General features: G+C 41.1%; 1 pseudogene; it reads right to left on the minus strand.

Annotated features, from left to right (window-relative positions):
• Positions 1–3,489: 3,489 nt before the first annotated feature.
• LOC114117788 (glutaredoxin-1-like) overlaps positions 3,490–27,237 on the minus strand; it is a 35,298-nt pseudogene continuing 11,550 nt past the window's right edge.

The raw sequence follows: 27,237 nt of genomic DNA on the forward strand, positions 1-27,237 counted from the left end.
AATTGCAGGAGTTTCTCAAACCAAAGCACAAGAGGTTTATCACAGTGTCCAAGTATATCCATGTGAGGGACCAAAAGCCCAGCCTGCAACATTACGACCTTATGTGATAGATACACCCCTCGATTTAATATTAAGAGATTTACTTATGCAATGGCAAACTCAAATATATATTCCACATTTTTCATAGGGGCCACTGCTCACTTAACAATCAATGCACTTATTTAAATTACTTGGAAAAATGACGAGCCTATTTGGACAGAGCAATGGCCCCTCACAAAAGAGAAATTGGAGGCTACTAAAGAACTAATCAATACACAATGGAAATCACAGCATATTGAAGACTCTTATTCCCCTTGGAATCTCCTATTTTTGTAATAAAGAAATCTGGCAAATGGCATCTCTTAACAGACCTTAGGAAAATTAATACTATCTATGAAATCTATGGGTGCATTGCAACCAGGAATTCCATCACCTACCACTATCCCTCAAAACTGGCGTATTATAGATTTACAAGATTGCTTTTTTTACTATGCCTTTACACCCTCTAGACCCAGAGAGATTTGCTTTCTCTCTTCCTTATCCTAATCATATCGGGCCTAATAAACTATATCAGTGGACTGTATTGCCTCAAGGAATGATGAATTCTCCCACCATGTGTCAATATTATGTAGCCAAAGCCCTTGAACCTGTGAGATAAAAATTTCTTAACTTTCTTGTTATTCATTATATGGATGATATATTGTTTTCAGCTCCATGTGTTTTAGAAACTCAACAAATGTTTGACATAGCTAAAAAATGCTTGCAAGACTCTGGATTAATCATTGCTCCTGAAAACATTCAAACCTCTACTCTTTACCATTATTTAGGATCTGTTGTTAATAGACAATGTATTACTCCCCAACTAACAGAGATTCACGTTGATAAATTATCAACCTTGCATGGTTTTCAAAAACTTTTAGGCGACATAAACTGGATTAGACCCACTTTAGTCGTTGCAAATGATCAACTGACTAATTTCTTGAATACTTTGAAAGGAGATCCCTATTTAAATAGCCCTCGTTTAATACAAAATAAATTGCAAAAACAGTTTCTTACTCGTATTAGACTTGATTTACCTCTCGAGTTGTTTATACTCCCTTCTCTCCATTCCCTCACGGGACCTCTTGCCCAACAAGAACACCTGATAGAATGGATCTCTACTCATTTTAGAGGGACAAGGTCACTTACGCCCTATATTGATTTGATCACTCTAATAATTATCAATGGGAGAAATAGAACTAAGACTCTGATTGGCTCTGATCCTCATAAAATTGTAATTAATAAATCTCAATTTGAGAATCACTACAAACGTCTACCAAGTTCCAAATAGCCTTTCTGGAATATTTTAAAGATATTTCATTTCATTATCCTTCTAACAAAATCTGGAATTTCTTCAAAAATGCTGAATTTATTATCTCTTGCATTGTCACATTACAATCTATACCTCGGGAGGATGTTTTCTATATAGATGGGACTAAAAACACCAAAGCCTCATTCTGGTCTGTCAAAGAATACAAAGTCTTTTATACTAAATTTCATTCTGCTCAACAAAAGGATTTATATACTCTTATTCAAGTTATTCACCTATATCCTTACCCTATTAATATAGTCTCTGACTCTTTATATTCAGTTTTTATATTAAGAAATATAGAAACCTCTTATAAATTCCAATCAACCTATTATTCAACAAGTTTTTCTCAAACTACAGTCTCTTATTAGGGACTGCACTTCCCCCACTTATATTACCCATACTCGAACACATTCCTGCCTTCCTGGCCCTGTGACTCATGGTAATGAACAAGCTGATAAACTTGTTTCTTTTGCTACTCCCGAGGAACAACATGCTCTATTGTACAATAATGCTGGCTCCTTAAACCAAATTTAGAAAATTCCATACCACCATGCTAAAGAAATCATTAATAATTGCTCTATTTGTAGTCCCCTACATCTTCGACCCATTGCATAAGGTGTTAATCCTCGAGGATTACAACCCAATGAATTATGGCAAATGGATGTAACTCATTGCCCTGAACATTCTCCATCTTCTTTCCTACATGTCTGTATCAACACAAATTATCTTATATGGGCCACCCCTCTTCGAGGTGAGGCTACACGGCACGTTATAACCCACCCATTAGCTTGTTTTGCAATAATGGGAACTCCCAACTCTATAAAAACAGGCAACGGCCATGCCTATACTTCTAGGCAATTCAAACAATTTTTACAGTCTTTTTCTATTCAACATATTACAGGCATTCCTTATAATCCACAAGCACAGGGCATAGTTGAATGAGCACATTGAACACTGAAACTACGAATTAAAAAATTAAAAGGGGGAATACACAGGAACATTTCTATCTTCCTTATCCAGAGCAGATTTTACTAGATCTCAACACTGTATACTCTCTATTCCTATAACTATTGTTAATACAGCTTTATTTGTTTTAAATTTTTTAAACTTACCTCAAGGAGATATCTTGATATGAGCAGAAAAACCTTTCGAGGAATTAAAGGATACCTCTCTTCCTCTGCCCATTTGGTATCAAGACGGGCTCACTAAGCAATGGAAATTTGGGAAATTATCTTACAGGGAAAGGGGTATGCTTGTATTTCTCCAGATGGATCCAACGAACTCAATTGGCATCCTCTTCAGAAGATCTGCCCCAGGGGAGCCTCCAGTGTTCAAAATAAAGATGAAAAAACAAAACCCTAGGAGAAAAATATTCCAATAAATGTCATGGCGGCTCTCAAAATCTTCAAGAAGCATCACCTTTGATGTCATCGACCTGATGATCTCCCTACTGTGGACAAATAAAAACCCTTGCTTATCAAGCTGAAAATCTGGTTTCTCAACAGGGAATGCCTCAGAATCCAGAACAGATTTTTGTTGCTATGCTTGCTTTCCTTGCTTTTGCTTCCCCTGCTCAAGCTGAATTAATTATCATACTTATTGGGCCTATATACCCAACCTCCCTTTACTGCAGGTTGTAGAATTGACAGATAAAGGACTGATTGTATCCACCAATGACTCAGTACATATGCCTCCTCCTTGGAGTTTGGAGGGGCCCTTTCATCCTGAGGAAGAAGGGAGATTAATATTTCTCTAGGGTATGAAGTCCTTCCTCTCTGCATGGGTCCAGCAGAATTATGCATTAACAATAGCCGACAAACATGGGCTTTCGTTCTGCCTCCAAAGAAGAACTTTGGGACATTGCTTGGACTGTTTACTGCCCTTTCTTTCAATGAGAACCATGTCAACACTACTGAAACTCTAAGAAAAGGACAAAAGTCGTTATGCAAAGGCTTTGCATATAAGAACTTTAAATATACTCCTGTTCATATATATATATATGAATATACAGATGTCAAGCTAAATCAAGGAAATTAATGTTTGTGGCCAATTACACCATTGTTGATTGGGGACCCCACGGTATATGGTTGTCTAACTGTTCAGATGATATTAATAGCACTGTCTGTGATTATGCTACTCAGGTAGCATAGAAGGTTACTGATACTATGATGGAACATTACCATGACAAAGGACTTCTTGGCTGGCTTGATGATGAAATGCCACCCCTTCGCCCTCAAATCGTCCTCAATAAACAGACTGGGCCTGAACAATGGGACATCTGGAAACTTGCCGCAAGCACCGAAGAACTTGGAACTTGGACTGGATATTTCATGGGGACCAGCTGTAGTCATAGTAACTATTCCTTTCGTTATAATCATTCATATTTCATACAAGCTTGTGTTCCCCTTCCTTTTGTTATAGCTATAGGGAACTTGTAGTTTAAAAAGACTTTATGTTCTGTGACTTGTATAGATTGCAAATTGTATACTTGTCTTAATTCCTAGGTTTCTTTGAAAACAAAACAAATCCCTTTTGATTCTTCAATCTTGACATAATCTATGGTTGCCAGTAGATCTCCAACGACGCTGGGAAGAGGGTCCCATGGCAGGACTTGCCTCCCAGTTACTTACTAAAGTACTTCGATGATCTAAACGATTTATTGGATGGTTAATTCTTGGCATTTGGGGATTAACTACCATTTGCACTACTGCCGCTGTCGCAGGCATTGCTTTACAAGCCTCAATTCAAACACACAACTTTATTCAAAATTGGAGCAAAGGTGCGCATGCTATGTGGACCACTCAGGCTCAGATAAATGAGGAAGTTCAAGATGAAATACAGGAAATAAAAACAGCCATCCAATGAGTCAGCGATCAATTAATACATTTACAAAAGCAAGTTATACTAAAATGTGACTGGAATTCTACTCAATTTTGTATTACCCCTGTTCGGTTCAACTGTAGTGCCTACTATTGGGAACAAATCAAATTTCATTTGCAAGACATACATGATAATGCTTCCTTAAATGTACAGTTATTACAAAAGGAAATCTTTGAAACCTTCTCTAAGAGTCTACCTTCTTCCAACAATTTGGAAACCTTAGCAGAACAGCTAGCTGATCAATTATCTGGGCTACACCCTCGAGGATGGTTTCAAAGAATTACATGTAGTATTGGATCTGGAACTATAATGCTGATAATTATCCTGGTGATTATATTTGTAGTATACCGATGCTTTTCAAGTAAAATTGTTCAAAGTAAACAAACTCAATTGGTCAGGGCCTTTTTCATAAAAAGTATCTATAGTCACCCCCAATTATGAAAAAAATAAAAAAGAGGGAATTCTCAGGGGACGTTCAACTTTAAGGGATCCAATATGTTGCATTTTCTTCCTTTGTGTGCCATTTCTCAAGACTCTCTGTTCCTTATCAGTTCCTGGAAAACAGGAACAAGCAGAGCTGCATGCAGTTCTCAGGACTGAGATCATAGGAAAGAGCACCTGCTTCGATTCCCTTCAGTGACTCCCTTCAGTGACTCCCTTCAGTGACCTTTTACTTATAGGACTATCCATTTTCTTACAACTGATGGAATTTCATTCTTAATGGCTGAGTAATCATTTTTCTTGAAGATATATAAGCATGCATTTCTGAAAATAAAGTACCCTTGTTTCACTTGAGACTTGGGTCCCCCGCATCCTTCTTTCACTTTCTTTTCATCGACTCTAGTCCCCAGGGCCCAGTCTGTAAAGACTACAACATATAAGGAAGATAGAAGTGTTCCTGTGTATTCCCCCTTTTTAAAGTTTTTTATATGTAGTTTCAGTGTGTGATGTGCTAATTCTACTATGCATTATTCTTGTGAATTATAAGGAATAACTGTAATATGTTTAATAGGAAATGATTGTAAAAATTGTTTTGAATGGCCTAGAAATATAGGTAGGGCCATTGTCTGCTTTTATAGAACTAGCGTTCCCATTATTGTAAAGCAAGTTAATAGGTGGGTTATCACATGTGTAGCTTCACCTCGGGGAGGTGTGGCCCATATAAAAGAATCTGTATCGATTGAGATATGTAAGAAGGAAGAGGGAGAAAGTTCAGGGCAAAGAGTTACATACATTTGCCATAGTTCATTGGGTTGTAATCCTCGAGGACTGATACTTTGTGCAAAGGGTCGAAGATGTAGGGGCCTACAAGTAGAGATATTATTAATGATTTCTTTAGCATGTCAGTATGGAGTTTTCCAAATTTGATGTAATGAGCCTATATTATTGTATAATAGAGCATGATGCACTTCAGGAGTAACAAGAGAGACAAGTTTATCAGCTTGTTCATTGCCGTGAGCCATCGGGCCAGGAAGACAAGAATGTGTTTGAATACGGGTCCTTTGAAGAAAAGTTATGACCAACCTAGATAGCATATTGAAAAGCAGAGACATTGCTTTGCCAACAAACGTCCGTCTAGTCAAGGCTATGGCTTTTCCAGTGGTCACATATGGATGTGAAAGTTGGACTGTGAAGAAAGCTGAGCGCCAAAGAATTGATGCTTTTGAACTGTGGTGTTGGAGAAGACTCTTGAGAGTCCCTGAACTGCAAGGAGATCCAACCAGTCCATTCTGAAGGAGATCAGCCCTGATTGTTCTTTGGAAGGAATGATGCTAAAGCTGAAAATCCAGTACTTTGGCCCCCTCATGAGAAGAGTTGACTCATTGGAAAAGACTCTGATGCTGGGAGGGTTTGGGGGCAGGAGGACAAGGGGATGACTGAGGATGAGATGGCTGGATGGCATCACCAACTCGATGGACATGAGTTTGAGTGAACTCCAGAAGTTAGTGATGGACAGGGAAGCCTGGCATGCTGCAATTTATGGGGTCCCAAAGAGTCAGACCCGACTGAGTGACTGAACTGAACTGAACTGAACTGAATATAAATGGGGGAAGTGTGGTTCTTAACAATAATTGTAGTTCAAGAAAAAGTTGTTGGATAATAGATTGATTAGAATTTATGGTAGAAGTTTCTGTATTTCTTAATACAAAAACTGAATGTAAGGAGACAGAAACTATATTAATAGGATAAGAACGTAGGTGAATAACCTGAATGAGAGCATCTAATTCGTTTTGTTGAGCAGAGGAAATTTAGTATAAAAGATTTTATATTCTTTGAGAGACCAGAATGAGGCTTTGGCATTTTTAGCCCCATCTATATAGAAAACATCAGTTTGAGGTATAGGTTGTGATGTGACAATGTGAGAGAGAATAAATTCAGTATTTTTGAAGAAATTCCAGAGTTTGTTAGAAGAATAATGAAATGAAATTTCTCCAAAATATTCCAGAAAAGCTATTTGGAAATTAGTAGTCATTCGTAATGTGTTTTTTAATTGAGATTTATTAATATGTACTCCAATTTTATGAGGATCAGAGCCAATTAGAGTCTTTGCTCTCTTTCTTCCATTGATAATGATTAGCATGATCAAATCAAGATAGGTTGTAAGAGACTTTGTCCCTCTAAAATGGGTATAGATCCATTCTATTGGGTATTCTTGTTGGGTAAGAAGTCCAGTGGAAGAATGAAGAGAGGTGGGTATAAATAATTGTAGAGGTAAATCAAGTCTAATATGAGTAAGAAATTGTTTTTGCAATTTATTTTGTATTGAACAGTTTATCTTGTGCCTCTTATGAAAGTGAATGAGGGCTATTTAAATCGGGGTCTCTTTTTAAACTGTTAAATAAATTAGTTGATAATATGTAATGTCTAAAGAGGGTCTAATCCAATTTATATCGCCTAAAAGTTTTTGAAAATCATTCAGGTTGATAATTTATTAATATTAATCTGTTAGTTGGGGAGTAATATGTTGTCTATTAACAACAAATCTTAAGTAATTGTAAGGTGTAGATGTTTGAATCTTTTCAGGGGCAATGATCAATTTAGAAGCTTTTAGCATTGTTGAGCTATGTTAAACATCTGTTGAGTTTCTAAAATAGATGGAGCTTAAGACAATATATCATCCATATAATTAATAACAAGAAGGTCAGGAAATTGTTTTGTCACAGTTTCAAGGTCTTTGGCTACATAATATTGACACATGGTGGGAGAATTCATCATTCCTTGAGGCAACACAGTCCATTGGTACCGTTTATGACACCCGATATGATTATGATAAGGAAGAGGGTGTCAGTTTAGTTCAGTTTAGTCACTCAGTCGGGTCCGACTCTTTGCGACCCCATGAATTGCAGCACACCAGGCCTCCCTGTCCATCACCAACTCCTGGAGTTCACTCAGACTCACGTCCATTGAGTCAGTGATGCCATCCAGCCATCTCATCCTCGGTCGTCCCCTTCTCTTCCTGCCCCCAATCCCTCCCAGCATCAGAGTCTTTTCCAATGAGTCAACTCTTCACATGAGGTGGCCAAAGTACTGGAGTTTCAGCTTTAGCATCATTCCTTCCAAAGAAATCCCAGGGCTGATCTCCTTCAGAATGGACTGGTTGGATCTCCTTGTAGTCCAAGGGACTCTCAAGAGTCTTCTCCAACACCACAGTTCAAAAGCATCAATTTTTCAGCACTCAGCTTTCTTCACAATCCAACTCTCACATCCATGGGTATACTAAAAATGAAATCCTGTAAATCTATAATAATAATATGCCAGTTTTGAGGAATAATGGTAGGTGATGGAATTCCCAGTAGGAATGCATCCATAGGTTTCATAGATGTATTAACTTTTTGAAGATCTGTTAAAAGACGCCATTTGTCAGATTACTTTTTTATTCCAAAAATGGGAGAATTCCAAGGGGAACAAGGTTCCTCAAAATGTTTTCATTTCAATTGTGTATCTATCAGTTCCGTCAGTTCAGTTCAGTTGCTCAGTCGTGTTCGACTCTTTGCAACCCATGAATCGCAGCACACCAGGCCTCCCTGTCCATCACCAACTCCCGGAATTCACTCAAACTCATGTCCATTGAGTCGGTGATGCCATCCAGCCATCTCATCCTCTGTCGTCCCTTTCTCCACCTGCTCCCAATCCCTCCCAGCATCAGAGTCTTTTCCAATGAGTGAACTCTTCGCATGAGGTGGCCCAAGTATTGGAGTTTCAGCTTTAGCATCATTCCTTCCAAAGAACACCCAGGATCGATATCCTTCAGAATGGGCTGGTTGGATCTCCTTGCAGTCCAAGGGACTCTCAAGAGTCTTCTGCAACACCACAGTTCAAAAGCATCAATTCTTCAGTGCTCAGCGTTCTTCACAGTCCAACTCTCACATCCATACATGACTATTGGAAAAACCATGACCTTGACTAGACGGACCTTAGCAGCCTTTAATTTCTATTCTGTAAGGGGCCACTCTGTTCGTCTCCAAGGGAAACCATTCAATATCACAGTTATCCAAGTTTATGCCCCAACCAGTAATGCTGAAGAAGCTGAAGTTGAACGGTTCTATGAAGACCTATAAGACCTTTTAGAACTAACACCCAAAAAAAGATATCCTTTTCATTACAGGGGACTGGAATGCAAAAGTAGGAAGTCAAGAAATACCTGGAGTAACAGGCAAATTTGGCCTTGGAATGAGGAATGAAGAAGGGCAAAGACTAATAGAGTTTTGCCAAGAAAATGCACTGGTCATAGCAAACACCCTCTTCCACCAACACAAGAGAAGACTCTACACATGTACATCACCAGATGGTCAACACCGAAATCAGATTGATTATATTGTTTGCAGCCAAAGATGGAGAAGCTCTATACAGTCAACACAAAAAAGACCAGGAGCTGATTGTGGCTCAGATCATGAACTCCTTATTACCCAATTCAGACTCAAATTGAAGAAAGTAGGGAAAACCGCCAGACCATTCAGGTATGACCTAAATCAAACCCCTTATGATTATACAGTGGAAGTGAGAAATAGATTTAAGGGCCTAGATCTGATAGATAGAGTTACTGATGAACTATGGAATGAGGTTCGTGACATTGTACAGGAGAAGGGGATCAAGACCATCCCCATGGAAAAGAAATGCAAAAAAGCAAAATAGGTGTCTGGGGAGGCCTTACAAATAGATGTGAAAAGAAGAGAAGCGAAAAGCAAAGGAGAAAAGGAAAATATAAGCATCTGAATGCAGAGCTCCAGAGAATACCAAGAAGAGATAAGAAATCCTTCAGCGATCAATGCAAAGAAATAGAGGAAAAGAACAGAATGGGAAAGACTAGAGATCTCTTCAAGAACATTAGAGATACCAAGGGAACAATTCATGCTAAGATGGGCTCAAAGGACAGAAATGGTCTGGACCTAACAGAAGCAAAAAATATTAAGAAGAGGTGGCAAGAATACACAGAAGAACTGAACAAAAAAGATCTTCACGACCCAGATAATCATGGTGTGATCACTAATCTAGAGCCAGACATCCTGGAATGTGAAGTCAAATGGGCCTTAGAAAGCATCACTACGAACAAAGCTAGTGGAGGTGATGGAATTCCAGTCGAGCTACTTCAAATCCTGAAAAATGATGCTGTGAAAATGCTGCACTCAATATGCCAGCAAATTTGGAAAACTCAGCAGTGGCCACAGGACTGGAAAAGGTCAGTTTTCATTCCAATTCCAAAGAAAGGCAATACCAAAGAATGCTCAAACTACAGCACAATTGCACTCATCTCACATGCTAGTAAAGTGATGCTCAAAATTCTCCAAGCCAGGCTTCAGCAATACGTGAACAGTGAACTTCCAGATGCTCAAGCTGGTTTTAGAAAAGGCAGAGGAACCAGAGATCAAATTGCCAACATCCGTTGGATCATGGAGTAAGCAAGAGAGTTCAAGAAAAACATCTATTTCTGCTTTATTGACTATGCCAAAGCCTTTGACTGTGTGGATCACAATAAACTGTGGAAAATTATTGAAGAGATGGGAATGCCAGACCACCTGACCTGCCTCTTGAGAAATATGTATACAGTTCAGGAAGCAATAGTTAGAAGTGGACATGAAACAACAGACTGGTTCCAAATAGGAAAAGGAGTACATCAAGGGTGTATATTGTCACCCTGCTTATTTAACTTATATGCAGATTACATCATGAGAAACACTGGACTGGAAGAAACACAAGCTGGACTCAAGATTGCCAGGAGAAATATCAGATTCTGCATAACCTCAGATATGCAGATGACACCACTCTTATGGCAGAAAGTGAAGAGGAACTAAAAAGCCTCTTGATGAAAACGAAGTGGAGAATGAAAAAGTTGGCTTAAAGCTCAACATTCAGAAAACGAAGATCATGGCATTGGGTCCCATCACTCCATGGGAAATAGATGGGGAAACAGTGGAAACAGTGTCAGACTTTATTTTTTGGGCTCCAAAATCACTGCAGATGGTGATTGCAGCCATGAAATTAAAAGACGCTTACTCCTTGAAAGGAAAGTTATGAGTAACCTAGATAGCATATTGAAAAGCAGAAACATTACTTTGCAAACCAAGTTCCGTCTAGTCAAAGCTATGGTTTTTCCTGTAGTCATGTATGGATGTGAGAGTTGGACTGTGAAGAACGCTGAGCACCAAAGAATTGATGCTTTTGAACTGTGGTGTTGGAGAAGACTCTTGAGAGTCCCTTGGACTGCAAGGAGATCCAACCAGTCCATTCTGAAGGAGATCAGCCCTGGGATTACTTTGGAAGAAATGATGCTAAAGCTCAAACCCCAGTACTTTGGCCACCTCATGCAAAGAGTTGACTCATTGGAAAAGTCTCTGATGCTGGGAGGGATTGGGGGCAGGAAGAGAAGGGGACGACCGAGGATGAGATGGCTGGATGGCATCACTGACTCGATGGACGTGAATCTGAGTGAACCTCAGGAGTTGGTGATGGACAGGGAGGCCTGGTGTGCTGCAATTCATGGGGTCGCAAAAAGTCGGACACAACTGAGCAACTGAACTGAAGGGGCCACTGCTCTGTCTAAATAGGCTCGTTATTTTTCCAAGTTATTTTAATAATTGCATTGTTTGTTAAATGAGTGGTGGCCCCTAGGAAAAATGTGGAATATATATTTGAGTTTGCCATTGCATAATTAAATCTCTTCCTATTGAATTACGGGGTGCTTCTATCACATAAGTTTGTAATGTTGCAGGCTGGCCTACTGGTCCCTCATATGGATATATTTGAACATTTTGATAAATCTCTTGTATTTTGGTTTGAGAAATTCCTGCAATTTAGCAAGAAATTCTCTGTATAGGCCAAGAGTTGGGCCATAAATGTTTGGAAATAATGGTAATATCAGATCCAGTATCAAGAAAACCAGGAAATCTTTTGCCATTCGTTTTGATATTGATATTTGGTCATGCATATTCAGATACTATCGTTGTCCATAAGGATTGCTTTTGACCTGTATTACCAAATTCACCTTTCTGTATACCATTAGAAGAGTTAATAGAAATTTAAAAGAAGTAATTGGGCAATTTTGTCCACCTTTTTGGATTGTCATAGTATCTGAGATGACATCATAATTTGAATTTTTTTCTCATAATCGGAATCAATTATTTCAAGGTGAATAGTAATTTGTTTAGAAGTCAGAGTAGATTAGCCAAGTATAAGGCTGAAGGTTTGTGGGGGTAGGGATCCATAAAGGCTGGTAGGTATTCTAGAAGGGACTGCTTGAGGAAAAAGAAGAAAATCATTTAGGGTTGGTATATTGATGGCAGCATTGCCGGATGTTGAAGGTTTGAGGGGAAAGAATGAGTGTGCCCCTGGTTTTTCTGGATGGGGACCCGGGGATTCCCCATCTTTGAGTTTCCTTAAATAGGGTTGCCTTAAACATCACACTTAGATCAATATTTTTTAGCCCAATGTACCCCTTTATGACATTGAGGGCAGACTCCTGGAGGTTTTTTAGTAGTTTTATTTTTTTCTGTGTGTTTTTTAGGGCAATCGTTTTTTAAATGGCTCTTATCTCCACAAACAAAACATCCTTCATCCCCCTTTGTAAAGACAGCAGCCATTGCTTCAGCTAACATTTGCATTGTCTGAGTTTCTGATCCTAAGTTGTGACAATCCTTCAAATAATCATTAACATTCCAGATCTCACGAATTGGAGCAATGGCTCTTTGAAACTCCTGATTCGCATTCTCATATGCAAGCAGTTTTTCTAATTGCACTCTTGTCTCTTCTCTGACAACATTATGGGAGATACCAACTCCCAGTCTAGTTAAAAAATCAGCATAGGCTTCATTACTGCTGCTGCTGCTGCTGCTGCTAAGTCGCTTCAGTCATGTCCGACTCTGTGCGACCCCATAGACGGCAGCACACCAGGCTCCCCTGTCCCTGGGATTCTCCAGGCAAGAACACTGGAGTGGGTTGCCAGTTCCTTATCCAATGCATGAAAATGAAAAGTGAAAGTGAGGTCGCTCAGTCATGTCCAACCCTAAGAGACCCCATGGACTGTAGCCTACCAGGCTCCTACTGGAGTGGGGTGCCACTGCCTTCTCCATAGGCTTCATTAGGCCCTTGTAATATCTTTGTGTAGTTACTATTAGGTTCCCCTTGAGGAGTAGTTCGATCCCAAGCTTCAAGGGCAACTTCTTTCAATTGCTCATGCAACAAAAGAGGACATTGTATCTGAGCTTTCACCAAATCAATTGCTCCATACCAGTTAACATTTTTAAAGTAATTTGGTTTGGGGTAGTTCCAGCTTGAGCGTTAGAATTGGCATGATCTCGGGTCACATCCTGAAACCACATTATCCAATGAAGATATTTTTGTGGTTTAAGAAGAGCTTTTATCAAAATTAGCCAATCATAGGAATAAAATTTCTGGTAGAAGATGCCATAGCATTTAGAAGTTCTTCAGTAAAAGGTGAATGAGGGCCATACACAGTTACAGGCTTTTTCATCTCTTGCTTGTGAGAAAAATCAATGCCTTCATATTGCAGTATTAGTTGCCCTTGAGCATAAACATTTCCTAACACAGGAAAGGCAAAAAGATCATCTGCCTCAGAGACTCGAGTTTGCAAAGCCAGTAAATCAGAAATCCTTCGTCATGAAGGAGAATGAGTGGATCATGTGTTTTCATAAATATGAGTGTGTGTTAGGGGCTTATCATTGTCATAAAAAAAAGTATTGTTGGCTTTAGTGTCAAAGAGAGCATCAGAAGAATCACCATCAGATTAATTTTGTCCTCTAGTTGAGGGGACGTTCGGTTTCATGCCCGTTACAAGAGGAGGAGGAGGAGCGCTTGGGACAGACGAAGCAGGGAGGGTGGGAAAGTTTTAAAACATGTTATGTTGCTGTAATTGGCCCTTCTGTAAAGTCTTCTCTTCTAATTTATATTCATATAATGAGCATTCCGCTTGTTGACGATTATCAGGGGGGCTAGAATTACCTTGAAATGGCAAGATCATGGCTTTAATGAGGGCCCACAAGGGCCAGAAACTTATTGGAATATTTTCTCCCCGTCTTGTGGCTTGCTCACCTTTTCTTTAACCCATCTCCAAATTTCTAAATCAAAACTACCTTCATCGGGGAACCAGGGATTATATTTAACCACTGTTTGGAGACAAGCCTCTATCCATTGATGCAAAACTGAAAGTCCTGGAACCTTAAATAATGATAAAGGAAAGTAGAAAACTGGTGGGGCTTTCCAGCCGTTTGTCCTATAACCCCGCACTTACTGACCTCCTTAGGTCCTAACAGTTAGTCCATCCGCTTGCCAAGGGCGTTCACCAGGTCCCTGTTTAGGCGCCACTTGTCACAGTCTTTGTAGACCAGGAACTGGGGACTGGAGTCGACGAGAAGAAGGACGGAGGGGACTCAAGTCTCGAGTGAAACAAATGTGCTTTATTTGCAGAAGGGGATGTTTCTATATCTTCATTCAAGGCAGCTTTAGGCAGTAAAAAAAAAAAAAAAAAAAAAAAGAGCAAAAACAAAGCCAAGGAAATAACAATCTTGAAAGGGCCAGAAAGCATTCCATATCCTGAGTAAGAGGGGCATAAATGAATAAATTACCTTTAAGTAAAAGGTCACTGAAGGGAGTCACTGAAAGGAATCCAAGCAGATGCCCTTTCTCATGACCTCAGTCCTGAGAACTGCATGCAGCTCTGCTCATTCCCGTTTTCCAGGAACTGATAAGGAATAGAGAGTCCTTGAGAAATGGCACACAAAAAAGAAAATAACATATTGGATCCCTTAAAGTTGAACGTCCCCTGACGGAGAGCAATTATTTTGAGCATCAAATTTGATCAGAACCAGGGTAATATCTGTATGTGTATGAGTCACATTTAACAGCTGTCATTACCATTTGCTACTGCTGTATTCAAAGAACTACATTCTGAATGTATCAAGGTTTCCTGTTTCCATGAATAAAATAGAAACGCTTGTGTTCTAACCCAGGATGAATTGTTTTATTCCATCAACACAGTTTTATCTCACTTCAGCACTTTGTAACAGCAGGTAAGAAGGCAGCATTAGGCTCTCTGCTGCTGCTGCTGCTAAGTCACTTCAGTTGTGTTCAACTCTGTGCGACCCCATAGACGGCAGCCCACCAGGCTCCCCCATCCCTGGGATTCTCCAGGCAAGAACACTGGAGTGTGTTGCCATTTCCTTCTCCAATGCATGAAAGTGAAAAGTAAAAGTGAAGTCGCTCAGTCGTGTCCGACTCTTAGCGACCCCATGGACTACAGCCTACCAGGCTCCTCCATCCATGGGATTTTCCAGGAAAGAGTACTGGAGTGGGTTGCCAGGTTTAAATAAATCTAGAACGATTTCTTGTCACCATGGAATCAAACAACATAAAATTTGGGGGGTACATAGTCATAATTTGTAACTAAAGTTACTCTCTCTACACTCTATACCAGAACATTCATATGACTGTAATCCAAATAGCACAGCAGTGCATTTTAGATTGACTTCCATTAATGTGCAAAAATCGCATCAAATAAATTTAAAGGTCTAATTTGCTTTATTTTTATTTTACTTTTATTTTTGGCTGTGCTGGGTCTTCGTTGCTGCGTGCAAGCTTTCTCTAGTTGCTGTGTGTGTTGGCTTTTCTTGTTGGGGAGCACAGCCTCTGGGTGCCAGGGCTCAGTAGTTGCAGCTCCCAGGCTCTAAAGCACGGACTCAGTAGCTGCAGCACACGCTGTTAATTGCCCTGTGGCATGTGGGATCTTCTCAGACCAAGGATGGAACCTGTATCCTCTGCATTGACAGGCGGATTCTTAACCACTGAACCATTGGGAAAGTCCCTAATTAGCTTTATTCAGTGATTAATCCATTTGGCAGAATTCAACCTGGTAAATGGGTGTGCCAAGGAGCCTGACACAGTGGACAGTCTCAGGATGTTGAGGCAATTTTCATGTGCATTTTCATTGTGTATCACAGATTTTTGACTTGTCCTTACTATGAAGCTTTTATTTAGATATGGGCTCTTGGTGATTCTTAGACTTGGGTGACTGTTTCCTTTCCGAGATTAGAGTGGTTTCAGCTGTTTTCTCCTCCTAAGATTTTCCTGTCTTCTTCTGGGACCCTACAGGGCAAATATTAGTGGCTTGTTGTCCCAGAGGTCTCTTAAAATGTCCTCCTTTTATTCTTTTTTATTCTGTTCAGGAGTGGTGATTTTCAGTGCTCTTTCTTCTAGCTCACTGATGTGTTTTCTGCTTCATTTAGCCTGTTCTGATTCATTTTAGTTTCTGGTTTTTTGTTTTGTTTTGTTTTGTTTTCATTTCCTTTACTCTATTCTTCAGTTCTGTTTGGTTGGTTGTTATATTTTCTAAGTCTTCATTAAAGACTTCTCATTTCTCAGGTCATGCATTCTTCTCCCAAGTTCTTGATCATGTTTACTGTCATTACTCGGAACTCTTTCAGGTAGATTGTCTATCTCCATGTTACTTAGTTCTTCTAGGTTTTTGTCTTGTTCCTCCCTCTGAAACATATTGCTCTGTCACCTCGTTTGGTGTAAATTTCTATTTGTGTTTTAATCTATCTGCTAGCATAATTATGTTTCTTGACCTTGGAGAAGTGGCCATCTGCAGAAGATATCCCAGGCATCCTTCTCCCGATCCAAGAGCCAGAGGACATCTGATCCCAGGGTGGTGTCCCACGTGTATTTGTGAACTCGGTTTGCAACCTGTGGTCTCTACTTTTCTTGCTTTTGGTGTCTGCCCCCTGCTGTGAATAGCCAACTCATTGGAAAAGACCCAGATGCTGGGAAAGTTTGAGGACAGGAGGAGAAAGGGGCAACAGAGGACTAGAGGGTTGGATGACATCAGTGATTCAATGGATATGAGTTTGAGCAAACTCCAGGAGATGGTGAAAGCCAGGGAAGCCTGGCGTGCTGCAGTCCATGGGGTTGCGAAGAGTCCGACACGACTGAGCAGCTGACCAACAACCCTGCTGGGTGAGGCTGGTCTGGAGGCTTGTGCCTGCACAGTGATGGTTAGAACTGGGTCTTGACCCTTTTGTGGGTAGAGTTACATTGAAAGGCATGTGTACAGGAACCATTTGGACAGCCTGTCTGCTGATGGTTAGGGCTGCATCCTGGCCCTTTCATCCTTTGGCCTTAGGGGGCCCATTGCTGAGGCCTACAGGTTCTGAGTGGAGCCAGTGTCGGGCCAAGATGGAGATCTCACGCAGATGAGTGCTCACTCATAGTTCTGCCCTCAGGATCTGTGTCCCCATAGTGAGCCACAGCCCACCTCCCACCCCCCGGAGATCCTTCAAGACCAGCAGGCAGGTCAAACCATCCAGGATCCTAGCAAATGATTGTGTTTTGCTCTTCATCTCAGGTTCGTCTCAGTGTGCATGAGGCTTCATCTGCACCTGTTAAGAGTGAAGTCTCTGTTTTCCCCATTCCTGTGGGGCTCCTTTAATCAGGGCTCACTGGTCTTCACAAGTAAATATTAAAGATCCCTATGGCCTTATTCATTGATTCATGGGTTGGTCAGCATCCCACCTGGTAAATAAACAGGTGCTCCCAGAAGCTGTCTGTCCTCTTTACACCAAGGTATATATGAATCAGTGGGTTGTTTTCAAACTTCTGTGACCTGAGTATGCTCATAAATGCCATGACGTGTACAAAGTAGGTGCAGTGAAGAAGCTGAGTTTCTTTAGGGATGGGGTTCACTTCCATGAAAAAAATGAAATGGCAAAATGGTGAAATGAAATGTTTCATTTGGGAGTTGGCTGTGATCAGGTGCTTGAAAGTCAAGTGAGTAGAGTTGTACAAGCACACAGTGAAGGGAATGACTATGGATTCCAACTGTATTTTGTGACAGGGAAATAGTCTCCAGTGCCAAATGCTTGCAAGCCATTCTGCTGTTTCTCAGTGTTGTGTTCACATTCAGAGCCCAAAGATCTTGCAGAGAAAGTGAGATGTGTTTTTTGTTCCCAACCGAAAATACTTTCCTTGATAACTGATGTTAAATTCGACTCAAAATCACTTTTAAATCCCAGTTTGAGAATCCCTGTTTTAATCCTTTATGCATGCTATCTTTTTGAACTTGAACTCCAAAATAAATACTGACATTGTTTCTCTTTTCCCATATGAAGGAACTTGAATGGAACAAAAGCATCCCATCCCAGGAAGTGACTGAATCGGAGCTTGAATCCACATTGTCTCGCCTCAAAGATCTCTTCACACTGAGGCCTAGGTTGTTGGCATGGCTACAGTAATTCTTGGTGCAGTTGACAGGGCCGAGTTGAAGGCAGGCACAAAGGGTGGGACGAGTAACCTTGTCCCAGTTGTATTTCTGGGGAAACAGCTAAGAGGAGACTCCCTGAGATGGCACCTCAGGCAGCAGACCAGGTGCAGGTGGACTCTCTGCATATAGTAATTCTGAGTAGGGCCATCCAGCAGCTCTGTGCCCACAAAAATCAAATGCTGCTGGTCAGTTAAGATGACCTCAGTGTATTTACAAAGATTTGTTGGAAGAACTCAACAGAAAAATTTGAACAAAACTGTTTGGCCAATCCAATAAATATCTGTGTCCAGTGGGCCACCTCCCAGAGGAAAAAGACAAAGAATAAACATTTCATTAATGTATTTAGACTGTTTTTTTTTTCTTTTAAGACATAATTCTGTTGCATAGTTTAGTCTGTAGAATAGTGAAAATGTAACTTTTGTATGCACCATGTGTGTTTGTTAAGGTGCTTTAGTCAGGCCTGACTCTTTGTGACCCTATGGACTGTAGTGCCCCCAGGCTCCTCTGTCCAAGGGATTCTCCAGGCAAAAATACTGGAGTGGATTGCCATGCTCTCCTCCAGGGTATATTGCTGACCTAGGGATCAAATTGTTCTTTACCACTAGTGCCACCATGACCCAGTGATAAGTGCCTTGTGGTAGTCTAGAAATGAACCCACAATATCTCCAGACCATGTCTTTAGTTTCATTTCATCAGTGTTGCGAATGAATGTTTAAATAAGATGTAGGTACACTGATTACCATATAATCCTAGAAGAGAGATTATCCAAGGTGAAGTTGTATTTGTTTAGGCAAGAGTGGTTCATTCTGATTGATAGAGAAGACACATTTCCTTTTAGTCAAGAACAAGTGTAAATTGGTGCCAACTACTGAAATAATTTGACAAGATTGTGGCTGCTGAGGTTTAGAAGAGAATCATGAGTAAGCGATAAAACACTTTAGAGTAACAAAAATTTATTATCTATTAGAAATCATACCATTATTAATGGAGGACTAAAAGAGAAACTCTTGGCAGAGCTCTATTAACATTTGCCTTGCTTCATTCTGTACTCCGAGGCCAAATTTGCCTGTTATTCCAGGTGTTTCTTGACTTCTACTTTTGCATCTAGTCCTCGATAAAGAAAAGGACATCTTTTTGGGTGTTAGCTCTAGAAGGTCTTTTAGGTCTTCATAGAACCGTTCAACTTCAGCTTCTTCAGCGTTACTGGTTGGGGCATAGACTTGGATTACCGTGATATTGAATGGTTTGCCTTGGAAACGAACAGAGATCATTCTGTTGTTTTTGAAACTGCATCCTAGTACTGCATTTTGGACTGTTTTGTTGACCATGATGGCTACTCCATTTCTTCTAAGGGATTCCTGCCTACAGTAGTAGATATAATGGTCAAAGTTAAATTCACCCATTTCAGTCCACCTTAGTTCTCTGATTCCTAAAATGTCGATGTTCACTTTTGCCATCTCCTATTTGACCACTTCCAATTTGCCTTGATTCATGGACCTGACATTCCAGGTTGCTATGCAATATTGCTCTTTCCAGCATTGAACCTTGCTTCTATCACCAGTCCCATCTACAACTGGGTGTTGTTTTTTCTTTGGCACCATCCCTTCATTCTTTCTGGAGTTATTTCTCCACTGATCTCCAGTACCATATTGGGTACCTACCCACCTGGGGAGTTCATCTTTCAGTATCCTATCTTTTGCCTTTTCATACTGTTCATAGGGTTCTGAAGGCAAGAATACTGAAGTGGTTTGCAGTTCTCTTCTCCAGTGGACCACATTCTGTCTGACCTCTCCACCGTGACCCGTCCTCTTGGGTGGCCCCACACAGCATGGCTTAGTTTCACTGAATTAGACAAGGCTGTGGTCCGTGTGATCAGACTGGGTAGTTGTCTGTGACTGTGGTTTCAGTCTGTCTGCCCTCTGATACCCTCTCTCAGTGCCTACCATCTTATTTGGGTTTCTCTTACCTTGGATGTGGGGTATCTCTTGATGACTGCTCCAACAAAGCAGAGCCGCTGCTCCTTACCTTGGACATGGGTAGCTCCTCTCGGCCACCACCCCTGACCTTGGACATGGGGTAGCTCTTCTCCACGGCCGTCCCTGACCTTGGACGTGGGATAGGTCCTCTCAGGTGCAGCCCCTGACCTTGGATGTGGGGCAGCTCCTCTTGGTCATGCTTGTTAAAGGCCACACAAAACAAGCTGAATTCTCTGTTAGTGGTACACTGGTGTGTGGCATTTTCAGATCGAGTAAGTGATAAAACTGTTTAGTTTGTGCAGTCAACAATAGAGTTCCAGAAAAACATCTATTTCTGCTTTATTGACTATGCCAAAGCCTATGACTGTGTGGACCACAGTAAACTGTGGAAAATTCTGAAAGAGATGGGAATACCAGACCACCTGACCTGCCTCCTGAGAAAACTATATGCAGATCAGGAAGCAACACTTAGAACTGGACGTGGAACAACAGACTGGTTTCAAATAGGAAAAGGAGTATATTAAGTATATTGTCACCCTGCTTATTTAACATATATGCAGAGTACATCATGAGAATCATGGGCTGGAAGAAGCACAAGCTGGAATCAAGATTGCCGGGAAATATCAATAACCTCAGATATGCAGATGACACCACCCTTATGGCAGAAAGTGAAGAGGAACTGAAGAGCCTCTTGATGAAAGTGAAAGAGGAGAGTGAAACAGTTGGCTTAAAGCTCAACATTCAGAAAACGAAGCTCATGGCATCTGGTCCCATCACTTCATGGCAAACAGATGGGGAACCAGTGGAAACAGTGGCTTACTTTATTTTTCTGGGCTCCAAAATTACTGCAAATGGTAATTGTAGCCATGAAATTAAAAAACGCTTACTCCTTGGAAGAAAAGTTATAACCAACCTGGACAGAATATTAAGAAACAGAGACATTACGTTGTCAACAAAGGTCCGTCTAGTCAAGGCTATGGTTTTCCAGTGGTCATGTATGGATGTGAGAGGTGGACTGTGAAGAAAGCTGAGCACCGAAGAATTGATGCTTTTGAACTGCGGTGTTGGAGAAGACTCTTGAGAGTCCCTTGGACTGCAAGGAGGTCCAACCAGTTCATCCTAAAGGAGATTAGTCCTGAGTGTACATTGGAAGAAATGATGTTGAAGCTGAAACTCTAATACTTTGGCCACCTGATGCAAAGAGCTGACTCATTGGAAAGACACTGATGCTGGGAAAGATTGAGAGCAGGGGGAGAAGGGGACGACAGAGGATGAGATGGTTGGATGGCTTCACCGACTCAATGGACATGGGTTTGGGTGGACTCCGGGAGTTGGTGATGGACAGGGAGGCCTGGTGTGCTCCAGTTCATGGGGTTGCAAAGAGTCGAACATGACTGAGCGACTGAACTGAACTGAACACCTAATTGATATGTAACCTAATCTATCTACCGTGTTCTCCTTCCACATTATCTATGTCCTTCATTTAATCCCCAAAGAGGTATACGCCAGAGATCTGGCTCCTCCCATGGCTGGGATTCCTCAGGGATATGTGACCTGTTTGCTAAACATGAATGCTTGACTTTGACATATTACCTTTTAATCTTTCTCCAGGCATTGCTTTCCCTGCAAAATTTAACGATGAATATAATAAAAGTCATAGCAGACTCTTGGTAGGGGAGCACCTGTAAGAAATCTTTCTCTTACCCCCAGTGTGAAATATGTAATTTATACGCCACACCCACCTAGATAAAATTACGCAACAGGTAAATTAGCTTCCACAAGTACATGATCTGATTTGTCGAGGAATAAGTTTTATATTTGAGATGCTCAGTATAAGGTTTGTGAAAGTGAAGCCACTCAGTCATGTCTGACTCCTTGGGACCCCATGAACTGTAGCCTACCAGGGTCCTCTTTCCATGGGATTTTCCAGGCAATAGTACTGGAGTGGATTGCCATTTCCTTCTCCAGGAGATCTTCCCAACCCAGGGATTGAACCCAGGTCTCCCACATTGTAGACAGACACTTTACCATCTGAGCCACCAGGGAAGTTTTGTAGTCCTCATCAAACTCTGGACCTGTTCGGTGTCTGGTATCCTTTAACCCATGGCCCTCCAATCTACGAGTCATGCCATCCTGGTAGCTGACCAGCCATAAAGGATTGCTCAAAAGCCAAACAATATATGGCTTTTGTGATTTGTCAGTAACAGTGAAGAATTTCTGTCACCACACGGTGTTCTTAAAAATGCTCATTACACATTACTGCACATAGAACATTATAGTCTCGGTAAATTGAAGTGAAACCATATCAAGAATCTTCTCTGACTGCTATGAGAGGGATAATCAAACTACAAGGGGAAAAAGTGCAAAATAAGATATATAAATTTTTAAAGCTGCACAAAAAATGCCAGCAAATTTGGAAACCTCAGAAGTGGCCACAGGACTGGAAAAGGTCAGTTTTCATTCCAGTCCCACAGAATGCTCAAACTACCACACAATTGCACTCACCTCACACACTAGTAAAGTAATGCTCAAAATTCTCCAAACCAGGCTTCAGCAGTATGTGAACTGTGAACTTCCAGATGTTCAAGCTGGTTTTAGAAAAGATAGAGGAACCAGAGATCAAACTGCCAACATCTGCTGGATCATGGAGTAAGCAAGAGAGTTCAAGAAAAACATCTATTTCTGCTTTATTGACTATGCCAAAGCCTTTGACTGTGCGGATCACAATAAACTCTGGAAAATTCTGAAAGAGATGGGAATACCAGACCACCTGACCTGACTCTTGAGAAACATATATGCAGTTCAGGAAGGAACAGTTAGAATTGGACATGGAACAACAGACTGGTTGCAAATAGGAAAAAGAGAACGTCAAGGCTGTATAATGTCACCCTGCTTATTTAACTTTTATGCAGAGTACATAATGAGAACTGCTGGGCTGGAAGAAGCACAAGCTAGAATCAAAATTGCCGGGAGAAATATCAATAACCACAGATATGCAGATGACACCACCCTTATGGCAGAAAGTGAAGAGGAACTGAAGAGCCTCTTGATGAAAGTGAAAGAGGAGAGTGAAACAGTTGGCTTAAAGCTCAACATTCAGAAAACGAAGCTCATGGCATCTGGTCCCATCACTTCATGGCAAACAGATGGGGAACCAGTGGAAACAGTGTCAGACTTCATTTTGGGGGGCTCCAAAATCACTGCAGATGGTGACTGCAGCCATGAAATTAAAAGACGCTTACTCCTGGGAAGGAATAAGCTAGATAGCATATTGAAAAGCAGAGACATTACTTTGCCAACAAAGGTCTGTCTAGTCAAGGCTATGGTTTTTCCTGTAGTCATGTAAGGATGTGAGAGTTGGACTGTGAAGAAAGCTGAGCGCCGAAGAATTGATGCTTTTGAACTGTGGTGTTGGAGAAGACTCTTGAGAGTCCCTTGGACGGCAAGAAGACCCATCCAGTCCATTCTGAAGGAGATCAGCCCTGGAATTTCTTTGGAGGGAATGATGCTACAGCTGAAACTCCAGTACTTTGGCCACCTCATGCGAAGAGTTGACTCATTGGAAAAGAGTCTGATGCTGGGAGGGATTGGGGGCAGGAGGAGAAGGGGACGCCAGAGGATGAGATGGCTGGATGGCATCACTGACTCGATGAACGCAAGTCTGAGTGAACTCTGGGAGTTGGTGATGGACAGGGAGGCCTGGCGTGCTGCAATTCATGGGGTTGCAACGAGTTGGACACAACTGAGCAACTGAACTGTACTGAACTGAGACAAAAATGAAAGGAAAACACAATTTACATGTGGGAAAATTATACCTACCACCTAACTCAGGAAATAAGGAAAATCTCAAAGAATCTTTATACCTATAAAAAGAAGAAAAACCAAAGAGATCAGAATAGACAGAAATGAAATTTTAGAAGATAATAAAAAAGATCGATGAAGTCAAGAAAAAACATGGTCAAAATCAATAAAATGATAAAGAAATTACAATCAACACCACAAAATACATAAGAATAAAAAAACTCTAGGCCAATGAAATGGACAAATATGAACCACAAAGAAAATACCAGATCAGCTTACAGGGTGATTTCTAAATCAGACTTCACTGATTCTTCTCAAGCTATTCCAAAAAATTGGAGAGAAGGATGCTCCTAAAACTTCTTCAACAAGGCCTCCACCAAACACCTTGGTAAAAGAAATGGTTAAAAGGAATCAGCACCATGATGAAGTGGATCTCCCATGGGCACAAGGAAACAGTCAATAATTGTAAATTCATCCATGTGATACCAGACCATATTAACATTTTGATTGTGGGATTTTTGCGAAAATGAACTAACACCTGTGGCATTCGTAAGAAAAGATTCCAGTCAAGTAAATGTTACATGCAAAAAAAGACCTTTTCATAAAACTCACATCTAACATCACAGTTGAGACTGAAAAGCTAAAAACATTCTAAGATCAAAAAATAAGGCAAGGATGCCCAATACCGCTTTTATTCAAGTAAAACTGTCACTGTCTGGGGACATTATATATCACCAAAACAAAAATTATAGCCCACATCAGTGAACTTGATAAAAGTTGCAGGATATTAAACATACAGAAATCTGTTGCATTTTCTGTACACTAAAAGTCAGAAAGAGAAATTAAGGAATGACAGGCAAATGGGAGTTTTCCTTAACTCCCAGTCTGCCATATCAAAAAGAATAAATACCGCAGGGCCAAGGTCCCTGTTCCTCGCTGAGCACACTGCATGTGAGCTCAGCTCAAGGCTGGTTTTTAATAATATTCTCTCTGCCTAATCCCACTTCCTTCCTTTCTGTGCCAGATATGATTATCAATTACCCAATTAAAACCCCAGGCATGCAAATCTGAGTTTCACCACCCACTGAGGCACCTCACACCCATTCCTTGATCCTGAAACTACCCATAAACTCAGCCTCAGGCTTCCAATCAGACCTGAGACGTCCAGCAGTTCCACACACTGCTTGATCCCACAATCACCTGCGATGCACACCATTCACTGGGTGCCTCTAGAGCTCCACTCTCTCCTCCCCCCAGGCACTGGTGTCACAACAGGAATGCACATAAGCTGCAAATCCAAGAATTGGTTGTTCATTTGAACTTTGCAGAACAAAGATGGAACCATCCAGACCTGCCCTGATCCCTTGCTCTTTCCTAAGGATTACTCAATCTTAACCCCTACTCACATCCCTACAGACATCCCCAGAGTGACATGTTGCAGGCATTCGGGGAAGAAAATAAACATTGTGTGCCCGTCGATGAAGAGAAAGGAAGGAAAACTCAATCAAAGGAGATGGGCAGTTCTGATGTGGTTGTTGATAGGGAGGCCAGAAAACCATGGGAAAAGTACATGATGGATGGGAAGATATCTTTGAGCCTAGACCTGAAGATCTGAGAGACAAAGGAGAGGAACAGGAACCTCAACTTTGAGAAAGAAAAGGTAAAAGTGACCGGAACAGAGTGAACCATGAGAAAACGGTCGGTGCCTAGGGTGGGGTTGTGACTACATGTCCAGAGGACAGACAGCTAGAAGCCCGTGGAGCACATAATTTTTCATGTTTATCCTAATGCAGAGAAAGATATATGACTCCACCAGCCTGCACTCTGGCATTTTTTGTTTTTCATTCTGAAAGGACTGGCATTCCACACGACTTGTGCATCTTAGTTCCTCAAGTCCCTGCCGGAGGCAGTGAAAATACTGAGTCCTAACCATTGGACCGCCAGAGAATTTGTTGGGATCCATTCAAAATTTGAATTACAAGTAGGCACTACCCTCGTGAACACACACACACCCAACTGAGCCAATCACTTCAGGGGTCTCTCAGTCTCCCTGAGGCCCACCACGGAGACATTCCTGAAACTGTCTTGAGTTGAGTGAAAGAACCAGGTATAACTGAATTCTGGAGAGGTCGCATGATGGGCTAGTCAGTGGGCAGTTTGTCCTTAGTGTGCATCCCACTTAAAAACACTGGGGCCATCTTCTGTGTCCATAAGCCCAAACGAAAGCTCTCTTTCAAGATCTGGTCACACTGGTGGTGGTTTAGTTGCTCAGTGTCCAACTTTGCAACCCCACGGACTATATAGCCTGCCAGGCTCCTCTGTGCATGGAATTCTTCAGGCAAGAACACTGGAGTGGGTTGCCATTTCCTTCTCTAGAGGGTCTTTCCATGCCTCCTGCATGGCTGGTGGAATCTTTACCACTGAGCAGAGAAGGAATCCCTAGTCACATAGATAACAACCATGTAATTCCTCTTTGCCAGAAAAATCTAAATAAAATACTTTAAAAAAAAAATACTGAGTTGCAAAAACATAGCTACTCCTCAGGAAAACACTGAAATGGAGTTAGGTTAGAAATATGCTAAACAGACATGTCTATTTATCTCATCATGAATAGACAGATTCTCATTTACAGAGAACGGACTTAGGTGAATGTCAATTAGTACCTCACAGCTCACTGTTTTACATTATAAAAAAGGGAAGAAAAGAGACTGTTAAATGACCATCAGCTTTCTTTACTGGGCTTTCCTGGTGGCTCAGATGGTAAACAGTCTGTCTGCAATTCGGAGACCCTGGTTCTATCCCTGGGTCCAGAAGATCCCCTGGAGGAGGGCATGGCAACCCACTCCAGTATTCTTCCCTGGGAAATCCCATGGATGGAGGAGCCTGGCAGACTACAGTCCAAGTACTTGGTAATACTTCTCACCAGGTACTCATCAAAAGTGTAAAATTATTAAGTTATTACTAACGAACTTTTTCAACATGTAACATAAAGAGGAGAAAGCATACAAGTCCTGATCTAAACTTGAAATGAATGAAAAAAAAAAAAAAACCTTACAGTTTTTTCTAATTTTAAAAAAGTCTGGTGTCACGTTCCTTCTACCCTAGGGGTCCAGTGGCTAAGATCCTACATGCTACAACTAAGACCCAGCATAGCCAACTATTTTAAAAGCTTTTAGAATATAGCATAAGAATATAAGTGGATTATAGGAAGCCAGCAAAGTACATTTCAGAATAATTCTTTATAGGAAACAATTCAGTGTAAAGCAAAAAAGCAAAACCATCACCAGAAGGAATAAAAGCACCTTTCAATGGCACCCCACTCTAGTACTCTTGCCTGGAAAATCCCACGGATGGAGGAGCCCAGAGGGCTACAGTCCATTCACTTTTCCCTTTCATGCATTGGAGAAGGAAATGGCAACCCACTC

Source organism: Ovis aries, chromosome 14 (genome assembly GCF_016772045.2).
Source record: "Ovis aries strain OAR_USU_Benz2616 breed Rambouillet chromosome 14, ARS-UI_Ramb_v3.0, whole genome shotgun sequence".
Lineage (NCBI taxonomy): Eukaryota > Metazoa > Chordata > Mammalia > Artiodactyla > Bovidae > Ovis > Ovis aries.